The sequence below is a fragment of the Arachis hypogaea genome, chromosome 13 (genome assembly GCF_003086295.3).
Source record: "Arachis hypogaea cultivar Tifrunner chromosome 13, arahy.Tifrunner.gnm2.J5K5, whole genome shotgun sequence".
NCBI lineage: Eukaryota > Viridiplantae > Streptophyta > Magnoliopsida > Fabales > Fabaceae > Arachis > Arachis hypogaea.
The window spans coordinates 128,906,904-128,927,670 of record NC_092048.1 but is presented as its reverse complement, the minus strand read 5'-3'; the positions used below and the strand labels follow the sequence as shown (position 1 = coordinate 128,927,670).

Here is a 20,767-nt window from a genome sequence, read left to right as displayed (position 1 = left end):
CCCAACAGACTGACCTTCCCAACATGTGCGTGCGCACAGGGCTGTGTGATGAGCGAATAATTTATACGCTTTTTGACATTGTTTTTAGTATATTTTAGTTATTTTTATTATGTTTTTATTAGTTTTTAAATAAAAATCATATTTCTAGAATTTACTATGAGTTTGTGTGTTTTTCTGTGATTTTAGGTATTTTCTGGCTGAAATTGAGGGACCTGAGCAAAAATCTGATTCAGAGGCTAAAAAAGGACTGCAGATGCTGTTGGATTCTGACCTCCCTGCACTCGAAGTGGATTTTATAGAGCTACAGAAGCCCAATTAGCGCGCTCTCAATTGCGTTAGAAAGTAGACATCCTGGGCTTTCCAGCAATATATAGTAGTTTATACTTTGCCCGAGATTTGATGGCCCAAACTGGCGTTCCAAGTCAGCATAGAAATTCTGGTGTCAAAACGCTAGAACTGGCATAAAAGCTGGAGTTAAACGCCTAAACTGGCACAAAAGCTGGCGTTTAACTCCAAGAAAAGTCTCTACACGTGAAAGTATCAATGCTCAGCCCAAGCACACACCAAGTGGGCCCGGAAGAAGATTTCTGCATCATTTACTCATTTCTGTAAACCCTAGGTTACTAGTTTTCTGTAAATAGAACCTTTTGCAATTGTATTTTCATCAATCTTTGGACGTTTAGTCCTTAGACCTTTGAAGCTGGCCATTCGGCCATGCTTAGACTATTATCACTTTTGTATTTTCAACGGTGGAGTTTCTACACACCATAGATTAAGGTGTGGAGCTCTGCTGTTCCTCATGAATTAATGCAAAGTACTATTGTTTTTCTATTCAACTCAAGCCTATTTCTGTTCTAAGATATTCATTCGTTCTTCAACATGATGAATGTGATGATCCGTGACACTCATCACCATTCTCACCTATGAACGCATGCCTGACAACCACTTCCGTTCTACATGCAATCAAGCTTGAATGTGTATCTCTTGGGTTTCTAATCTAAGATTAGAACCTTCGTGGTATAGGCTAGAATTATTGGCGGCCATTCCTAAGATCTGGAAAGTCTAAACCTTGTCTATGGTATTCCGAGTAGGATCTGGGAAGGGATGACTGTGACGAGCTTCAAACTCGCGAGTGTTGGGCGTGTGACAGACGCAAAAGGATCAATGGATCCTATTCCAACATGATCGAGAACCGACAGATGATTAGCCGTGCAGTGACAGCGTATTTGGAACATTTTCACTGAGAGAACGGGAAGTAGCCATTGACAACAGTGATGCCCAACATAAAGCTTGCCATGGAAAGGAGTATGAATGATTGGAAGAAGGCAATAAGAAAGCAGAGGTTCAGAAGGAACAAAGCATCTTCATACAGTTATATGAAATTCCTACCAATGAATTACATAAGTATCTCTATCTTTATTTTATGTTTTATTCATATTTTAATTATCAATTTTCCATAACCATTTGAATCCACCTGATTGAGATTTACAAGGTGACCATAGCTTGCTTCAAGCCGACAGTCTCCGTGGGATCGACCCTTACACACGTAAGGTTTATTACTTGGACGACCCAGTGCACTTGCTGGTTAGTTGTGCGGAGTTGTGACAAAGAGCTGAGATTACAATTGTGTGTAGTAAGTTGTTGGCTGTAAGACCCATAATTTTCGGAAAAAATATTATTATGAGTTAATTTTAATTTATTTATTCATTAAATATTTTATTTTTAGAAAATTATTTTATTAGAAGTAATTAAATCAAGTTTTGACAATTAAATTAGAAATTTTACTTAATTTTATAATTATTGAATAATTTTCTATATTTAAATTATAGAGCTTAACAGTTGTAAAAGAATAAGAATTTTATACGATTTAGTTAAATAATTGAGATTTTAGAATTTAATACTTTAATTTTATAAACAAAGAAAACTAATTATCTTTAATTTTAAATTAGAATACTTAATTAAAATCCAATTAGCAAATTGAAAAATAAATAATATTTTTTTAAAATAATTTTAAAGAATTAAATTAGATTTTAAATTTATACATTATATCATAATTTTTATTAGAAATCATGTGTAGCTTTCGAAACAGACTTCATTAATAACCTTCTTGCACCATTGACTTAATCATTATTATTATTATTATTATTATTATTATTATTATTATTATTATTATTATTATTATTCCATCCAGCCACATACATACAGACATACCCATACCTCCCATGTTTCCTTCAGCAGCCGCCATTACCCCCTCACCCTCCTAATCCCTTCACATTTGTAACACACACAAACCCACACATACTGAGACAGAGAGAAAAGAAAGGAAAGAGAGAAAAGAGGGCTGAACGGAGAAGAAGGAAGGGAGGGAGACGACCGCCGCTGACGCGTCTTGCCATAGCCACCGCCACCGAGCTGCCGGACCGAGCTAAGAAGGAGAAGAGGCCGCTGTTGTCATCGAGCTTGCTGTCGTCTATAGCCGCTGCCGTTGTGCTCCAGCTCGTCGCCACCATCGCGAACCGCCGCTGCCACCGCGCCACTCATCGCCGTCGCAAGGAAGACCAGGACCGAGGAGTCGCCGTCGCCGCCGTTCACGAGAGAGAGAGAAAGAGAGAGAGAGAGAGACGCTGCGCGGGAGTTTCCGTCGTGGGGTGTGTTGCCGTTGAGAAGCCGTCGCCGCCAGATCTGCCGCTGCCGGAGCTTCTGTCCGAGTCCTGCCGTCGGAGAACACCTCTGCCACCACTGAGATCTGCTGCCAGTAAGGTTTTAAGTTGGTTTTCGTTTCCTTTGAATTTTCGGGAGCTTAATCATCGCTGTATGTTTGTTTCAATCGCCGTTGCTGGAGTTCTGGTCGTCGCTGCCGTTCGAGGTGGCTGCCGGAGCTACCGCCAAACCGGTTCAGCGACCGCCGCTGTTTCTTTTTATTAGTTCGGTAAGTATTTATGTTTTGGAAACCCGTGTTAGTATTCTGTTATATTTGGTTATAAACTGTGAGGTTTTGGTAACGTAGGGTCGTGTTTTGAGCGTCGCATGTCGCTCTTAAGTTGCTGTGAGTGCTGCGAAAGTGATCAGGGACTGAGTTTGTGGTTGCTGTTGGTTTCGGGTTAAGAGAAATGGTTTCGTTGACGCGTTTTAAGTTATGGTTTCGAACGAGTCAAGGTAGGGATTTTTCTTAAAATCTAATTTATATTACAGAGTTGTGATAAATAGATATTAGTGTGAGAGAACATATGCCTGTGATTATAATTGTCTTCTAAATGTGGTTGTTTGCTGGACTGAATGACTGATTGCTTGAGTAGTTTGGGATTGCTGAAAAGAAATTAGTTTGAAAGGTTATTTAGTTGACTATTATGAAAAATGGCTTTTCTTGGTTTTGAAGCTATTTTGATGATGTAAAGGAATTGGCTTTGGAAATGGTTTAATTTTGAGTTAGTGACTTTATAAATGATTTAGTATTTGAGCTGGTTCGATTTTAAAAAGAGATTTATTATGGGCACTGATTCGCTTTGAAAATAATTTGATATTGGAACTAGCTGAATCTTGGAAAATGATTGAGGTTTGGAAAAGGTTTGAGAAATATTTGGATGGGACCCGAAAAGGGTGGCAGAATCCGAGTTAGAGGAGATGCTGCCGAAATTTTATAAAATTAGAAGTTTCATTTGAAGTAGTTATTTTAAAAGGTTTAATTTTAAGCATTATATGATTTAAGATTACTTCACTTATCAAAGAAAAAAGTTATGTTTTGGATTGAGAATTGTTAGTGAACGAAACGGAAAGAAGGATGATGAGGATTGATTTTGAAATATGATTTTTGAATGAATTTGGAAATGGGATATGGATTGACGAATGATTATGATATTGAAAATGGCTTAGATATTGATGAATGATGAATGAATTATTTATATGGCTTATGAATTTGAAATATATGAGATACGAGGTTCCCTGGATTAAGTGCCGTGGCTTGCCACCATGTGTACCAGGTTGAAAACTCGATACTCTGTTGACCCTACGACGTAAGTGTGACCGGGCACTATATAAATTCCCGGGAATGTTACCCCCATTGAGAAATATTGATTATTTGAGAAAAAGCTATGCATAGACTCTTGGGGATGCACGTCGGGGGACGGTCTAAGGACAATTCAGACTTGTCGGGTTGGCTGGATAACCGACAGATGAGCCTCATCAGCCATAGGACAGGCATGCATCATATGCATTTGTATGTTTTGCTTGGGTTTGAACTTGTTTTAGTTTGCCTAATTGCTAAACTGTTCTTAACTGTTACTTGAACTATTTGCTGTAACTGCTACCTACTTGTGCTTTCCTTGTCTGTCTTGCTTGTGTTTGTCCTGGCGTGCTACATTTGAGAATAAACTTTGGTGCTGAATTGATGACTGTGTTGTTTGATTGCGTGGTTGGTTTCTGATTGAGATTTTCTTATAAGAAAGAAAATGTTTTGAATTTCTGAAGATCAAACATTATTTCTTTGAAAAAGTTTTTGAACGATTTCCTATGGGTTTTAAAAGATTCATAAAGCAATGATAATCACTGAGCTTGAGAACAGTTTTCTTATTAAATATCTTCTTATGACAACTTTGAAATTCCATGGTGAGACCGTGTGGTTAGGTTCTCACCCCCTACAGCTTTACCTTTTCAGGAACTGGATGAAGAAGTATTAAGAAGAGTTATACTGCGTTTGGTTTATATGCTGTTGTGTTATTTAGATTATTTTCTTACCTCGTCTTTGTTATTACAAGTTGTAAGAGGGATAGGAACTGTATGTTTTATATGTATAATATATTGAGTTATTATGTAAAGAGTCTTGTATATGAATCTATGCCTGCTTGTTTGTTTTTTTTAAGATAAAGCATTTACTTCCGATGTTCAAAGAAATTAGCGATACAGTGTCGAGTCTTAGGCTCCTATTTTAGTATTTAATATGTAAAGTAGTCGTAATACTTCTTGCTATCAGAGTAGCGCAGCCGGAAGCGTGACTTCTGATAGTGAGGGTGTTACATTGGCGCCATTGATGATCACAATTTCGTGCACCAAGTTTTTGGCGCCATTGCCGGGGATTATTCGAATTTGGACAACTGACGGTTCATCTTGTTGCTTAGATTAGGTAATTTTATTTTATGTTTAAGCTTTTTACTTTTTAATTTCGAAAAAAATTTTCAAAAATACAAAAAAAAATTTTCTATTCTGTTCTTCAGAGTTTTTAAGAATGAATTCTAGAGTTTCATGATGATCTGTTGAAGTCTGGCTGGCTGTGAAGCCATGTCTAATCTTTTGGACCGAGGTTTCAACTTATCATCACAAAAGCTTGTTGATTTCTATCAATTTTGCTGTTGAAAGTAATGATCTGCTAAAGCTTGGCTGGCCATTGGCCATGTCTAGTGTTTTGGACCGAAGCTTTCACTGAAAGCTTGGCTGGCTAGTAAGCCATGTCTAATTCCTGGACCGGAGTTTTAGACTAACATTGCAATGATTTCTGGAATTCTCATTAAAAATTTTGAATCTCTTTATTTTCTTTTCCATATAATTTTTGAAAAAAAATACAAAAAAAAATTTATAAAATCATAAAAACCAAAAAACTTTTGTGTTTCTTGTTTGAGTTTAGTGTTTATTTTAAGTTTGGTGTCAATTGCATGTCTTTCTTCTTCTTGCATTTTTTCGAATATATGTAATATGTTCTTCATTGATCTTCAAGCTGTTCTTGATAATTCCATAGCTCTGATCTTTAATTTCTCTTATTTTGTGTCTTTTGTTGTTTCTCATATGCATTTTCAATTTGTTATGGTCCTTAGTATACAAACTTCTAAGTTTGGTGTCTTTCATGCATTGTTTATTTGATCTTAGTTGCATCCTTTCTATTATTGTGTCTCATCATTAAAACTTCAAAAAAAATTTTCAAAATTGTGTATTTTCAAGTCAATAACACAGAGAATTGAAGATTCAAAACATTCAGCAGAGGAATCACACAGAAAAAGCTGGGCGTTCAAAACGCCCAGTGAAGAAGGAAAACTGGCGTTTAAACGCTAGCCAGGGTACCTGGCTGGGCGTTAAACGCCCAAAATGTAGCATTTTGGGCATTAAACGCCAGAATGGATGCCATTCTAGGCGTTTAACGCCAGGAGGACACTAGAGGGAAGATTTTGTTTTTAATTCAAATCTTTTTCAAATTTTCATAATTTTTCAAAATCAAATTTTTTTTCAAATCATATCTTTTCAAAAACAATTTCTTTCCATTTTTTTAATTATTATTATTTTCGAAAATCCTTGCTACAATTAGTAATTTGATTCAAAATTTTCAAGTTATTACTTGCCTATTAAGAAAGGATCAAAAGTTTTAATTCTAGAATCATATCTTTTAATTTCTTGTTGGTCAAGTAATCAACTTTAATTTTAAAAAAACTTTCTCTTTTTAATTTGATTCTCAATCATATCTTCTCAATCATATCTTTTCAATCACATCTTTTTCAAAATTAATTTTCAGTCATATCTTTTTTATTTCTAATTTCAAAATCTTTTTCAAAAATCACTTAATTTCTTTCCCAATCTTAGTTTTCGAAAATTATTTACCAAATTTTAAAAATTTCTTTTAAGTATTTCAAAATCTTTTTACTTTATTTTCGAAAATTCTTCCCCTCTTCTCACATCTTTCTATTTATGGACTAACATTGCTCCTCAATGTACAATTCGAACTCTATTCCTCTTGATAAGTTTGAATTCTCTCTTTTCTACCTTCTCCTTCTATTCTTCTTTTCCTCTGACACCTCAAGGAATCTCTATACTGTGACATAGAGGATTCCATATTTTCTTCTCCTCTATTTTCATATGAGCAGGAGCAAGGACAAGGGCATTCTTGTTGAAGCTGATCCTGAACCTGAAAGGACGTTGAAGAGAAAGCTAAGAAAAGCTAAAGTACAACTCTCTATAGAGGACCTAACAGAACTTTTCAAACAAGAAGAAGACATGGCAGCAAAAAACAACAACAATGCCAACAATGCAAGGAAGGTGCTTGGTGACTTTACTGCACCTACTCCTGACTTCTATGGGAGAAGCATCTCAATCCCTGCCATTGGAGCAAACAACTTTGAGCTTAAGCCTCAAGTAGTTTCTCTGATGCAACAGAATTACAAGTTTCATGGACTTCCATTGGAAGATCCTCATCAGTTCTTAGCTGAATTCTTGCAAATCTGTGACACTGTCAAGACCAATGGGGTTGATCCCGAAGTCTACAAGCTTATGCTTTTTCCCTTTGCTATAAGAGACAGAGCTAGAATATGGTTGGATTCACAACCTAAAGAAAGCCTGAACTCTTGGGAAAAGCTAGTCAATTCCTTCTTGGAAAAATTCTTCCCACCTCAAAAATTGAGCAAGCTTAGAGTGGAAGTCCAAATCTTCAGACAGAAGGAAGGTGAATCCCTTTATGAAGCTTGGGAAAGATACAAACAATTGATCAGAAGGTGTCCTTCTAACATGCTTTCAGAATGGAGCATCATAGGTATCTTCTATGATGGTCTATCTGAACTGTCCAAGATGTCATTGGATAGCTCTGCTGGAGGATCTCTTCATCTGAAGAAGACGTATGCAGAAGCTCAAGAACTCATTGAAATGGTTGCAAATAACCAATTCATGTACACTTCTGAAAGGAATCCTATGAATAATGGGACAAATCAGAAGAAAGGAGTTATTGAGATTGATACTCTGAATGCCATATTGGCTCAGAACAAAATATTGACTCAACAAGTCAATATGATTTCTCAAAGTCTATCTGGAATGCAAGCAACAACAGGCAATACCAAAGAAGCTTCATCTGAAGAAGAAGCTTATGATCCTGAGAACCCAACAATGGAAGAGGTAAATTACATGGGAGAACCCTATGGAAATACCTATAATCCTTCATGGAGAAATCATCCAAATCTCTCATGGAAGGATCAACAGAGGCCTCAACAAGGCTTCAACAACAATAATGGTGGAAGAAATAGGTTTAGCAATAGCAAGCCTTTTCCATCATCTTCTCAGCAACAGACAGAGAATTCTAAGCAGAGCCACTCTGACTTAGCAATTGTAGTCTCTGATCTAATTAAAACCACTCAAAGTTTCATGACTGAAACAATATCCTCCATTAGAAATTTGGAGGCACAAGTGGGTCAGTTGAGCAAGAAAGTTACTAAACTCCCTCCTAGTACTCTTCCAAGCAATACAAAAGAGAATCCAAAATGAGAGTGCAAGGCCATCAACATGACCCACACGGCCGAACCTGGAGAGGAGGAAGAGGCGGTGATCTCCACTGAGGAAGACCTCAATGGACGTCCACTGACCTCCAAGGAGTTCCCTAATGAGGAACCATGGGAATCTGAGGCTCACACTGAGACCATAGAGATTCCATTGAATTTACTTTTGCCATTCATGAGCTCTGATGAATATTCTTCCTCTGAAGAGGATGAAGTTGTTACTGAAGAACAAGTTGTTAAGTACCTTGGAGCAATCATGAAGCTAAATGCCAAGCTATTTGGTAATGAGACCTGGGAGGATGAACCCCCCTTTCTCACCAAAGAACTGGATGACTTGACTAGGCAGAAATTACCTCTGAAGAGACAAGATCCTGAAAAGTTCTCAATACCTTGTACCATAGGCATCATGACCTTTGAGAAGGCTCTGTGTGACCTAGGGTCAAGCATAAACCTCATGCCTCTCTCTGTAATGGAGAAGCTAGGAATCCTTGAGGTACAAGCTGCAAGAATCTTACTAGAGATGTCAGACAATTCAAGAAAATAAGCTTATGGACTTTGTAGAGGATGTATTGGTAAAGGTTGAAGACCACTACATCCCTATAATTTCATAATCCTAGATACTAGGAAGTGTATGGATGAATCCATAATCCTTGGCAGACCCTTCCTAGCCACAGTAAGAGTTGTGATTGATGTTGATAGAGGAGAATTGGTCCTTCAAGTGAATGAGGACTCCCTTGTGTTTAAAGCTCAAGGATCTCCCTCTGTAACAATGGAGAGGAAGCACGAAAAGCTTCTCTCAATACAGAGTCAAACAAAACCCCCACATTCAAACTCTAAGTTTGGTGATGGGAGGCCACAACCAAACTCTAAGTTTGGTGTTAAGAGGCCATCATCATGCTCTGAGTATCTGTGAGGCTCCATGAGAGCCCACTGTCAAGCTACTGACATCAAAGAAGCGCTTGTTGGGAGGCACCCAATTTTACTTATCTATGTTAAATTTCTATTTTCCATTGTTATTTTATGTTTTCTATAGGTAGATGATCATGTGAAGTCACAAAAATAATTGAAAAAGCAAAAACAAACTGAAAAACAGAATAAAAAATAGCACACCTTGGAGGAGAAGCCTACTGGCATTTAAACGCCAGTAAAGGCAGCAGAATGGGCGTTAAACGCCCAGTCTGGCACCATTCTGGGCGTTTAACACCAGAAATGGGCACTAGACTGGCGTTTAACGCTAGAAAAAGGGCAAGAAGCTGGCGTTAAACGCCAGAAATGGGCAGCAACCTGGCGTTTAACACCAGAATTGGCAGCAAGGGGCGTTTTGCATGCCTAATTGGTGCAGGGATGAGAAATCCTTGACACCTCAGGATCTGTGGACCCCACAGGATCCCCACCAACCTCAACACACTCTCTCTCTTCTTCACACCTTTTCATAATACTCTTTCCCAAATACCCTTCACCAATCACCTCAATACCTCTTCCCCAAAAATCCCTCACCTATCAAATCCTCCCCTCTTCTCCATAAACCCTTCACCAATCCACATCCATCCATCATAAACCCCACCTACCTCACCATTCAAATTCAAACCACTTTCCCTCCCAAACCCACCCATACATGGCCGAACCCAAACCCTCTCCCCACTCCTATATAAACCCATCTTCACTCCTTCATTTTCACACATCTTAAAACACTACTTCTCCCCCTTGGCCGAAACACTAACCCCGCTCCATCTCCTCTATTTCTTCTTCCTCTACTGTCTTATTTCTTCTTTTTCTCGAGGACGAGCAAACCTTCTAAGTTTGGTATGGTAAAAGCGTTGCTTTTTATTTTTCCATAACCATTTATGGCACCTAAGGCCGGAGAAACCTCTAGAAAGAGAAAAGGGAAGGCAAAAGCTTCCACCTCCGAGTCATGGGAGATGGAGAGATTCATCTCAAAAGTGCATCAAGACCACTTCTATGAAGTTGTGGCCAAGAAGAAAGTGATCCCCGAGGTCCCTTTCAAGCTCAAAAAGGGTGAATATCCGAAGATCCGATATGAGATTCGAAGAAGAGGTTGGGAAATTCTCACCAACCCCATTCAACAAGTCGGGATCTTAATGGTTCAAGAGTTCTATGCCAATGCATGGATCACCAAGAACCATGATCAAAGTGTGAACCCGGACCCAAAGAATTGGCTTACAATGGTTCGGGGAAAATACTTAGATTTCAGTCCGAAAAATGTAAGGTTGGCATTCAACTTGCCAATGATGCAAGGAGATGCACACCCCTACATTAGAAAGGTCAACTTTGATCAAAGGTTGGACCAAGTCCTCATAGACATTTGTGAAGAGGGTGCTTAATGGAAGAAAGATTCAAGAGGAAAGCCGGTTCAACTAAGAAGGCATGACCTCAAGCCCGTGGCTAGGGGATGGTTGGAGTTCATCCAACACTCAATCATTCCCACTAGCAACCGGTCTGAAGTTACTATAGACTGGGCTATCATGATCCATAGCATCATGATTGGAGAGGAAATAGAAGTTCATGAGGTTATATCCCTAGAACTCTACAAGGTGGCGGACAAGTCCTCTACTTTGTCAAGGTTAGCCTTCCCTCATCTTATTTGTCACCTTTGCAATTCAGCTGGAATTGACATAGAGGAAGACATCCTCATTGATGAGGGCAAGCCCATCACTAAAAAAAGGATAGAGCAAACAAGAGATCCCACTCATGGATAAAAGCATAAGAAAATTCCTCATCATGAAATTCCTGAGATACCTCAAGGGATGCATTTTCCTCCATAAAACTATTGGGAGCAAATCAACACCTCCGTGGGAGAATTAAGTTCCAACATGGGACAACTAAGGATGGAGCACCAAGAGCATTCTATCCTCCTCCATGAAATTAGAGAAGACCAAAGAGTTATGAGAGAGGAGCAACAAAGGCAAGAAAGAAATATTGAGGAGCTCAAGCACTCCATAAGATCTTCAAGAGGAAGAACAAGCCACCATCACTAAGGTGGACCTGTTCTTTAATTTCCTTGTTCTTTATTTTTTGTTTTTCAAATTTTTATGCTTTATGTTTATTTATATTTGTGTCTTTATTACATGATCACTAGTGTCTAAGTGTCTATGCCTTAAAGCTATGAATATGAATCCATCACCTTTCTTAAATGAAAAATGTTTTTAATTGAAAAAGAAAAAGAAGTGCATGAATTTCGAATTTTAAAACAGTTTAGTTATTTTAATGTGGTGGCAATACTTTTATCTTTCTGAATGAATGCTTGAATAGTGCATATTTTTTAATTTGTTGTTCATGAATGTTAAAATTGTTGGCTCTTGAAAGAATGATGAAAAAGGAGAAATGTTATTTGATAATCTGAAAAATCATAAAAATGATTCTTGAAGCAAGAAAAAGCAGTGAAAAGCTTGCAGAAAAAAATTAAAAAAAAGAGAGAAATAAAGAAAAAGAAAAAGCAAGCAGAAAAAGCCAATAGCCCTTTAAACCAAAAGGCAAGGGTAAAATAAAAAGGATCCAAGGCTTTGAGCATCAGTGGATAGGAGGGCCCACAGGAATAAAATCTTGGCCTAAGTGGCTAAACCAAGCTGTCCCTAACCATGTGCTTGTGGCGTGAAGGTGTCAAGTGAAAACTTGAGACTGAGCGGTTAAAGTCGTGGTCCAAAGCAAAAAGAGTGTGCTTAAGAGCTCTGGACACCTCTAATTGGGGACTCTAGCAAAGCTGAGTCACAATCTGAAAAGGTTCACCCAGTTATGTGTCTGTGGCATTTATGTATCCGGTGGTAATACTGGAAAACAAAATGCTTAGGGTCACGGCCAAGACTCATAAAGTAGCTGTGTTCAAGAATCAACATACTGAACTAGGAGAATCAATAACACTATCTGAATTCTGAGTTCCTATAGATGCCAATCATTCTGAACTTCAAGGGATAAAAGTGAGATGCCAAAACTGTTCAGAAGCAAAAAGCTAAAAGCCCCGCTCATCTAATTAAGACTGATCTTCATAGATGTTTTTGAAATTCATTGTATATTCTCTTCTTTTTTTTATCCTATTTGATTTTCAGTTGCTTGGGGATAAGCAACAATTTAGGTTTGGTGTTGTGATGAGCGGATAATTTATACGCTTTTTGGCATTGTTTTTAGTATATTTTAGTTAGTTTTTATTATGTTTTTATTAGTTTTTAAATAAAAATCATATTTCTAGACTTTACTATGAGTTTGTGTGTTTTTCTATGATTCCAGGTATTTTCTGGCTGAAATTGAGGGATTTGAGCAAAAATCTGATTCAGAGGCTGAAAAAGGACTGCAGATGTTGTTGGATTCTGACCTCTATGCACTCGAAGTGGATTTTCTGGAGATACAGAAGTCCAATTGGCGCTCTCTCAATTGCGTTGGAAATTAGACATCTTGGGCTTTCCAACAATATATAATAGTTTATAATTTGCTCGAGATTTGATGGCCCAAACTGGCGTTCCAAGTCAGCATAGAAATTCTGGTGTCAAAACGCCAGAACTGGCATAAAAGCTGGAGTTAAACGCCCAAACTGGCACAAAAGCTGGCGTTTAACTCCAAGAAAAGTCTCTACACATGAAAGCTTCAATGCTCAGCCCAAGCACACACCAAGTGGGCCCGGAAGAAGATTTCTGCATCATTTACTCATTTTTGTAAACCCTAGGTTACTAGTTTTCTATAAATAGGACCTTTTGCTATTGTATTTTCATCAATCTTTGGACGTTTCGTCCTTAGACCTTTGAGGCTGGCCATTCGGCCATGCTTAGACTATTATCACTTTTGTATTTTCAACGGTGGAGTTTCTACACACCATAGATTAAGGTGTGGAGCTCTGCTGTTCCTCATGAATTAATGCAAAGTACTATTGTTTTTCTATTCAACTCAAGCCTATTTCTGTTCTAAGATATCCATTCATTCTTTAACATGATGAATGTGATGATCCGTGACACTCATCACCATTCTCACCTATGAACGCGTGCCTGACAACCACTTCCGTTCTACATGCAATCAAGCTTGAATGTGTATCTCTTGGGTTTCTAATCTAAGATTAGAACCTTCGTGGTATAGGCTAGAATTATTGGCGGCCATTCCTGAGATCCGGAAAGTCTAAACCTTGTCTATGGTATTCCGAGTAGGATTTGGGAAGGGATGACTGTGACGAGCTTCAAACTCGCGAGTGTTGGGCGTGTGACAGACGCAAAAGGATCAATGGATCCTATTCCAACATGATCGAGAACCGACAGATGATTAGCCGTGCGGTGACAGCGCATTTGGAACATTTTCACTGAGAGAACGGGAAGTAGCCATTGACAATGGTGATGCCCAACATAAAGCTTGCAATGGAAAGGAGTATGAATGATTGGAAGAAGGCAATAGGAAAGCAGAGGTTCAGAAGGAACAAAGCATCTTCATACACTTATCTGAAATTCCTACCAATGAATTATATAAGTATCTCTATCTTTATTTTATGTTTTATTCATATTTTAATTATCAATTCTCCATAACCATTTGAATTCGCCTGACTGAGATTTACAAGGTGACCATAGCTTGCTTCAAGTCGACAGTCTCCGTGGGATCGACCCTTACTCACGTAAGGTTTATTACTTGGACGACCCAGTGCACTTGCTGGTTAGTTGTGCGGAGTTGTGATAAAGAGTTGAGATTACAATTGTGCGTATCAAGTTGTTGGCACCATTGATGATCACAATTTCGTGCACCACTGTGCGTACGCACAGGTTGCAAATCCTCATTGGTGTGTGCGCGCACAAGCTGTGCTAACGCTGCAAACAGCACGCCTTTCCTTGCCTGTGCGTACGCACAGGTCTGTGCTTGCGCACAGGTTTAAAATTTTGCAGGGGTGTGACTATGCACAGGGCTGTGCGTGCGCACATACCAGAAATTACAAAATTCTATAACTTTGCAGAATTTCAGATTTTTACACCAATCTTTGAATGATCATAACTTCCTCTACAAAATTCCAAATTTTACAAACTTTATATCAATTCAAAGAGTTTTCAATAAAATTTAATTCTAAACAACTTTCAATCAATTTTGAAAATTGAGGCAAAAGTTATGATCAGACAAATTTCACCAAAATTTCCTTTTTTACCAAAATTCACAATTTCCACAATTGCTTGTGAAACATAACCAAAACCATACCAAACCATTTCAGACTCCATTTTCATCAAAATCTACCCTTTGGATCATATTACACCTATCTTACTACATTTTTCTCCATATTTCATCATCCTCAACCTCAATACCAACATATCACATTATAATCAATCCTCATTAACATTTTCCCAATTACATTACCAACCATCAACATCAATATCACATATATCAACATAATTCACTTTTCAACTTCACAAACTATTCATCCTCATCACAACCATTTAAATCCAAACCTATCCTATGAGTCACTAGCCTAAGTGTCCATGAATATTATATACTACATAGAGAAAATTGAAACCATACCTTGGCCAATTTCTAATATGAACCACAACCCCAAAAGAGCACAAGTTGAGCTTCCAACCACAAGCAGGCCTCTTATCTGACTCCAATAAGCACCAATAAGCTCCAAACTCACAATAAACAAGCTATATACACACAAATCATCACTAAACAATCTAGGGCTCAACATAATCATAAAATCACAAGGGTTTCAAGAGCTCTTACCTTGCCCAACAGTTTTGGAAGCCAAAACCATAAGCAATCAAGTGCTGGAGTGTACCTAAACACCCAAAACACAAGATTTCACTCAAAGCCAAATCCTAAAACTTGAAACTCACAAGGGCATGAAAAATGGGCACGGAAACTCAAGAGACTTACCACAAAACTTAAATAAAAATGACGGGCTCGGCAAGAGCTTCGCGTACTCGTTGACGGCACGCGAATCGGAGCACCGTAGCTCGAGATATCGCGGATTGAAGTGAGAAGTGAATAATGCTCTTTTCTCTTCTCCTTCCTTTCTTTCTCAGCTGGTGTGTGTGAGTTAGGAGAGTGGTGTGTTGAATGGGTTCATTTAATGAACCCTTATATATGTTGGTCTTGAGCCCAACTTGGGCCTGGTCCAACCCGTTAGCGTGTTTTAGCCCGTTCGGCCCAACTTTGGGCCAGACCTTTAACACTAATGTCCGGTTTTCCATTTCTAATATTTTTCTAAGGTTTTCGACTATTTTCACTTTTTCTCGCACAGTACCGGACAGACTTAAACCGGTTCAATCGGTTCAACTGCCGGTTCGTGGTTTTTCACGATTTTTTTTTGCAAAAAACGCATTTTCTGACTCGGAAAGACCTATTAAGTCCAAAAATCATATTTAAATCTCCAAATTCTCATTCTAACTTTCTGGAACCTAATTTGGGCATTTACATTATTTTATTCGTGAAAACTCCGGTTCTTACATCCTCCCCTCCTTAAAAAGATTTTTGCCCTCGAAAATGCTATTCGGCACACTTTCACTGCGTCACTCTAATCGTTCGTCATCACAAATCCGAAATCCTCGACTACTGCCACTAGAATCCTCGTAATCCATGGTTTACTTCAAACAAAACCATAAGCTCTTGTAATCATAACGACAGCTTTGCAAAAGATAGAACCAAGCTATCCTCAAGCCCAGGCAATATAATACTCAAAGCATACGCTTACCTCTCGTCAGAGGATCCAACCCTGTCGCATCACGTGTATCCAAGGTAAGCGCACGGCCGGACTGTTGATTCTGACCCATGATCTGGCTTCGCTTACAACGGCAGTTCTTGGCTAGGTGCCCAGGTAGTCCACAAGCATAACACAGGCGTCTCCCCCTCATATGGTGAAACTGGGAATTGTTGTCTCTTCTGAAGTTCCCTTGACCTAGCAGATGCTGAGGAGTATGTACATCTCTCTTGAAGTTTTGTCCCCTTTGTCCAAGGTAATCGTCACGTTCTCTACTAGTGTTTCCTCCATGAGTGTCCCTTGACGAGGCTACTGTCTTTGCGTATTCCTCAATCACTCTTGCCTTGTTCACCAGATCGGAGAAAATCCGAATCTCTATAGGAGCCACAGCAGTCATGATGTCGTCCTTCAAGCCCCTTTGATACTTGATACACTTCCAACTTTCATAGGTCTCCAAGGCACCCTGACACGCCCTAGAGAACCTACAGAGCTCCTCAAATCGGCTGGTGTAGTCCACCATAGATAATGAACCTTGCTTCAGCTGCATAAGTTCCATCTCCTTCGCTTCCCTTGCAGACTCAGGAAAGTACTTCTTGTAGAAGGCCGTTTGGATACATCCCAAGGAACATCGGCGTTCTGAAGCTGTAGTAAGCGAAATTCTGCTTACCACCAACACTGTGCCTCTTCCCGAAGTTGATAAGCAGCAAACTCCACGTAGTGGTTATTCGGGACATGCTGTGCTTGCAGCGCGCGCTCCATAGCCTGGAACCAGTTATCCGCTTCCGTGGGATTGGTCGATCCTCTGAAACTTGGCGGATGAACCTTGAGAAACGTCACCAAGGTTATCGGAGCACCTCCCACACTATCGTCGTTCCCTTCAGCATTGTCATTTGCATCTCCTTCACCATTCCTGTTTCCATTTCCTGCCGGTTGACCTAACCTCTGCACAGCTTGTAGAGTCGCAGCAGCGGTAGCCCCCATGGTGTTCTCAAGATTAGCCATGGCCGCCATGAATTCGGCATGATTGTCGGCCGGTTGCTCGTTTCTACTCTCTCGTGAACGTGTACGACCTCGTCCGCGAGGGGCCATTAGGGTTCCTGTCTACACCAAACAATCGATATTAAGGTGATCAGTCTCAATATCAAAAGCCTAGTGCTTCAATTATCCCAAATAGGCACTCACAAACAAGAATGCTATGCAATATCAAGCAGATAACCTAATAGAATCAAAGAAAATGACACCCAGAGTATGCAATGAAACACAATCGGTCCATCCCTCAGGCTCACGAGGACAAACCGCTCTGATACCACTAAATGTAACACCCTAATTAGCCTAAGCTTTACCTCGCACCGTAAAGCAGAGGTTAACCAGAGATTACGACAGTTCTAAACTCATACATATAATATATAGAAAGAATAGTATAATCTAGAAGCTCGATGAAGGATATAGCTCTAAAACATGATTTAAAAAAGCGCAAAATATACTAACGAAACTACTACTTAAAGCACAAGAAATAGATATAATTATATTAAAATATAATAGTATATAGTATCATAAGAATCTAGCCACAGCTCACAGAGTTTAAGCCGGCTAGCCATATACAGATATACGGAACCAGATAGTAAAAACAGCTTATACAAGTTTTGTTCTCTCAAATACAAGCCTCTAGGCTAGAACAAAATACAAAGGTGAGGGATGTACAACAAAATAAATAAAAAATACTAAAAAGGTATCCGGATCCTCCGCTTCTGTCACCATCCAAGCAGCTCACTGGGGTGGGCTGCGACCTGCATCAGAAAAACACAACAGAAATATGGTATGAGAACCGAAAGTTCTCAGTATGGTAACAGTGCGCAGTGATGTAGGATATAAGACCCCGGGATGCCAAAGGCAATCCTAAACTTCATATCCATCACATGAATTCAACTTAGGCATACCAAAACAATAGAGCATATATATAATTCTCGTTATAAATGAATAGGGTACTCTATCTTAGGGGGTTTCTATTCTAACCAAACACCGCTGTCCCACAGCCTTCTCCAACGTATCCTCCATGCGATCCCATCACCACCGCCTTCCGAACCTCCTCAAAAACCAGACAAACACAGATAATACAAGCAAGGAAAACACAGGTAATATTCAAATATATAACAATTAATTCAAGAAGCAAGTAGGCATATTATACAATTAGGCAAACTCAAATAATCAAAGCAAACAAGCACATAAAAGATGCATATGATGAATGTCTATTCTATTGGCTCGTGATATCACTTGTCGGTCTATGAATGCCAACCCGACACATCCTTTCAGATGTCACCTTTTCTGCCACTTTCGAGGATATAGCGCCTGGCACGCTTTCGTTCCGAGGATATAGTGCCTGGCACACTCTTGCGGCAGATAAGAAAATCAACAACAACATATACTTCATCATAAATCATTCCAAGGATATAGTGCCTAGCACACTTTCCATATCTAGCAAGCCCATTCACCTCAAATTATCACCAAACATCACCATTTCTTATCTCAATTCCACTTTCAGTTATAAATTCTCAACATTCCAAGGATATAGTGCCTGGCACACTTTCATTCAACATCCAACTAGCTTGTAATAACCATCATCAGTTTCTCTTTTCATATATCTTTCTCCCTTCTCATTCCACCAGACCCATCCTCAGTACACCAGAAACCTAAGTCTTTGTTCTCTAATTTTCATAATAATATCAGCTAAAACTCTCAGGTTATATCCCACGTTCTCATACTCAAAATTAAGCCCAAAAGTCTTAAGATGGTGTCTTAGAAGCTTAAAATCTTGTAGGGAAGGTGAAATAGTTGAAAACAAACTTAAAATTGAGGAACAGGGCGTGTGCGTCCGCACAGAGGTGTGCGTGCGCACGCCCAAGAGAAGTTTTAAAACGTGTGCATACGCACAGGGGTGTGCGTACGCACAGGTACCAAATTTTACAATTCTGTTCACTCGCACAATGCGTGCTAGCGCCCCCAACAGACTGACCTTCCCAACGTGTGCGTGCGCACAGGGTGCAAATCCTCATTGGTGTGTGCACGCACAAGCTGTGCTAACACTGCAAACAGCACGCCTTTCCCTGCCTGTGCGTGTGCACAGGTCTGTACGTGCGCACAGGTCTAAAATTTTGCATGGGTTTGCCTACGCACAGGGCTGTGCGTGCGCACATACCAGAAATCACAAAATTCTACAACTTTGCAAAATTTCAGATTTTTACACCAATCTTTGAATGATCATAACTTCCTCTACAAAATTCCAAATTTTTTACAAACTTTATATCGATTCGAAAAGTTTTCAATAAACTTTAATTCTAAATAACTTTCAATCAATTTTGAAAATCGAGGCAAAAGTTATGATTAGACAAATTTCACCAAATTTCCTTTTTACCAAAATTCACAATTTCCACAATTGCTTGTGAAACACAACCAAAACCATACCAAACCATTTCAAACTCCATTTTCATCAAAATCTACCCTTTGGATCATATTACACCAATCTTACTACATTTTCCTCCACATTTCATCATCCTCAACCTCAACACCAACATATCACATTATAATCAATCCTCATTAATATTTTTCCAACTACATTACCAATCATCAACATCAATATCACATATATCAACATAATTCACTTCTCAACTTCACAAATTATTCATCCTCGTCATATCATTATCAATCATTATAATCAAACTCAACAATCATTAATTCATCATAAATTATCACATACCATCATTTAACAACTCAACAACCATTTAAATCCAAACCTATCCTATGAGTCACTAGCCTTAGTGTCCATGAATATTATATACTACATAGAGAAAACCGAAACCCCTTGGCCGATTTCCAATATGAACCACAACCCCAAAAGAGCACAAGTTGAGATTCCAACCACAAGCAAGCCTCCTATATGGCTCCAACAAGCGCTAACAAGCTCCAAACTCACAATAAACAAGCTATATACACACAAATCATCACTAAACAATCTAGGGCTCAACATAATCATAAAATCACAAGGGTTTCAAGAGCTCTTATCTTGCCCAACAGTTTTGGAAGCCAAAACCACAAGCAATCAAGTGCTAGAGTGTACCTAAATACCCAAAACACAAGATTTTACTCAAAGCCAAACCTAAAACTCAAAACTCACAAGGGCATGAAAACTCGAGAGACTTACCATAAAACTTAAATAGAAACAACGGGCTCGACGAGAGCTTCGCGTAGCCACTGACGGCATGCGAATCGGAGCACCGTAGCTCAAGATATCGCGGATTGAAGTGAGAAGTGAAGAGTGCTCTTCTCTCTTCTCCTTCCTTTCTTTCTTAGCTGGTGTGTGTGAGTTATGAGAGTGGTATGTTGAATGGGTTCATTTAATGAACCCTTATATATGTTGGGATTGGGCTCGGTCCAACCCATTAGCGTTTTTTAGCCCGTTCAGCCCAACTTTGGGCCAGACCTTTAACACTAACGTCCGATTTTTCATTTCTAATATTTTTCTAAGGTTTTCGACTGTTTTCACTTTTTCTCACATAGTACCGGGTAGACTTAAACCGGTTCGACCGGTTCAACTGCCTGTTCGCAGTTTTTCACAAAAAACACATTTTCTAACTCGGAAAGACCTACTGAGTCCAAAAATCATATTTAAATCCCCAAATTCTCATTCTAACTTTCCGGAACCTAATTTGGGTGTTTACATTATTTTATTCATGAAAATTCCGGTTCTTACAACACACAATGTGTCAACAACAACTAGATTGAAAGGCTAAGAAAACATAAGCTGTAATGCTAACAAAAGATTTGTCTTAGGACGAACTTAAACAAACCAACACTGTAACTTCCATACAAATTTTTC

The 20,767-nt window shown here is 39.0% G+C and overlaps 1 non-coding gene across 1 annotated transcript; it reads right to left on the bottom strand.

The window, feature by feature from the left end:
- Nucleotides 1-7,374: 7,374 nt before the first annotated feature.
- LOC112739282 (small nucleolar RNA R71) lies at nucleotides 7,375-7,482 on the bottom strand. The gene has a single exon (XR_003170215.1). It is a non-coding gene; the product is annotated as a small nucleolar RNA R71 (small nucleolar RNA).
- Nucleotides 7,483-20,767: the final 13,285 nt, after the last annotated feature.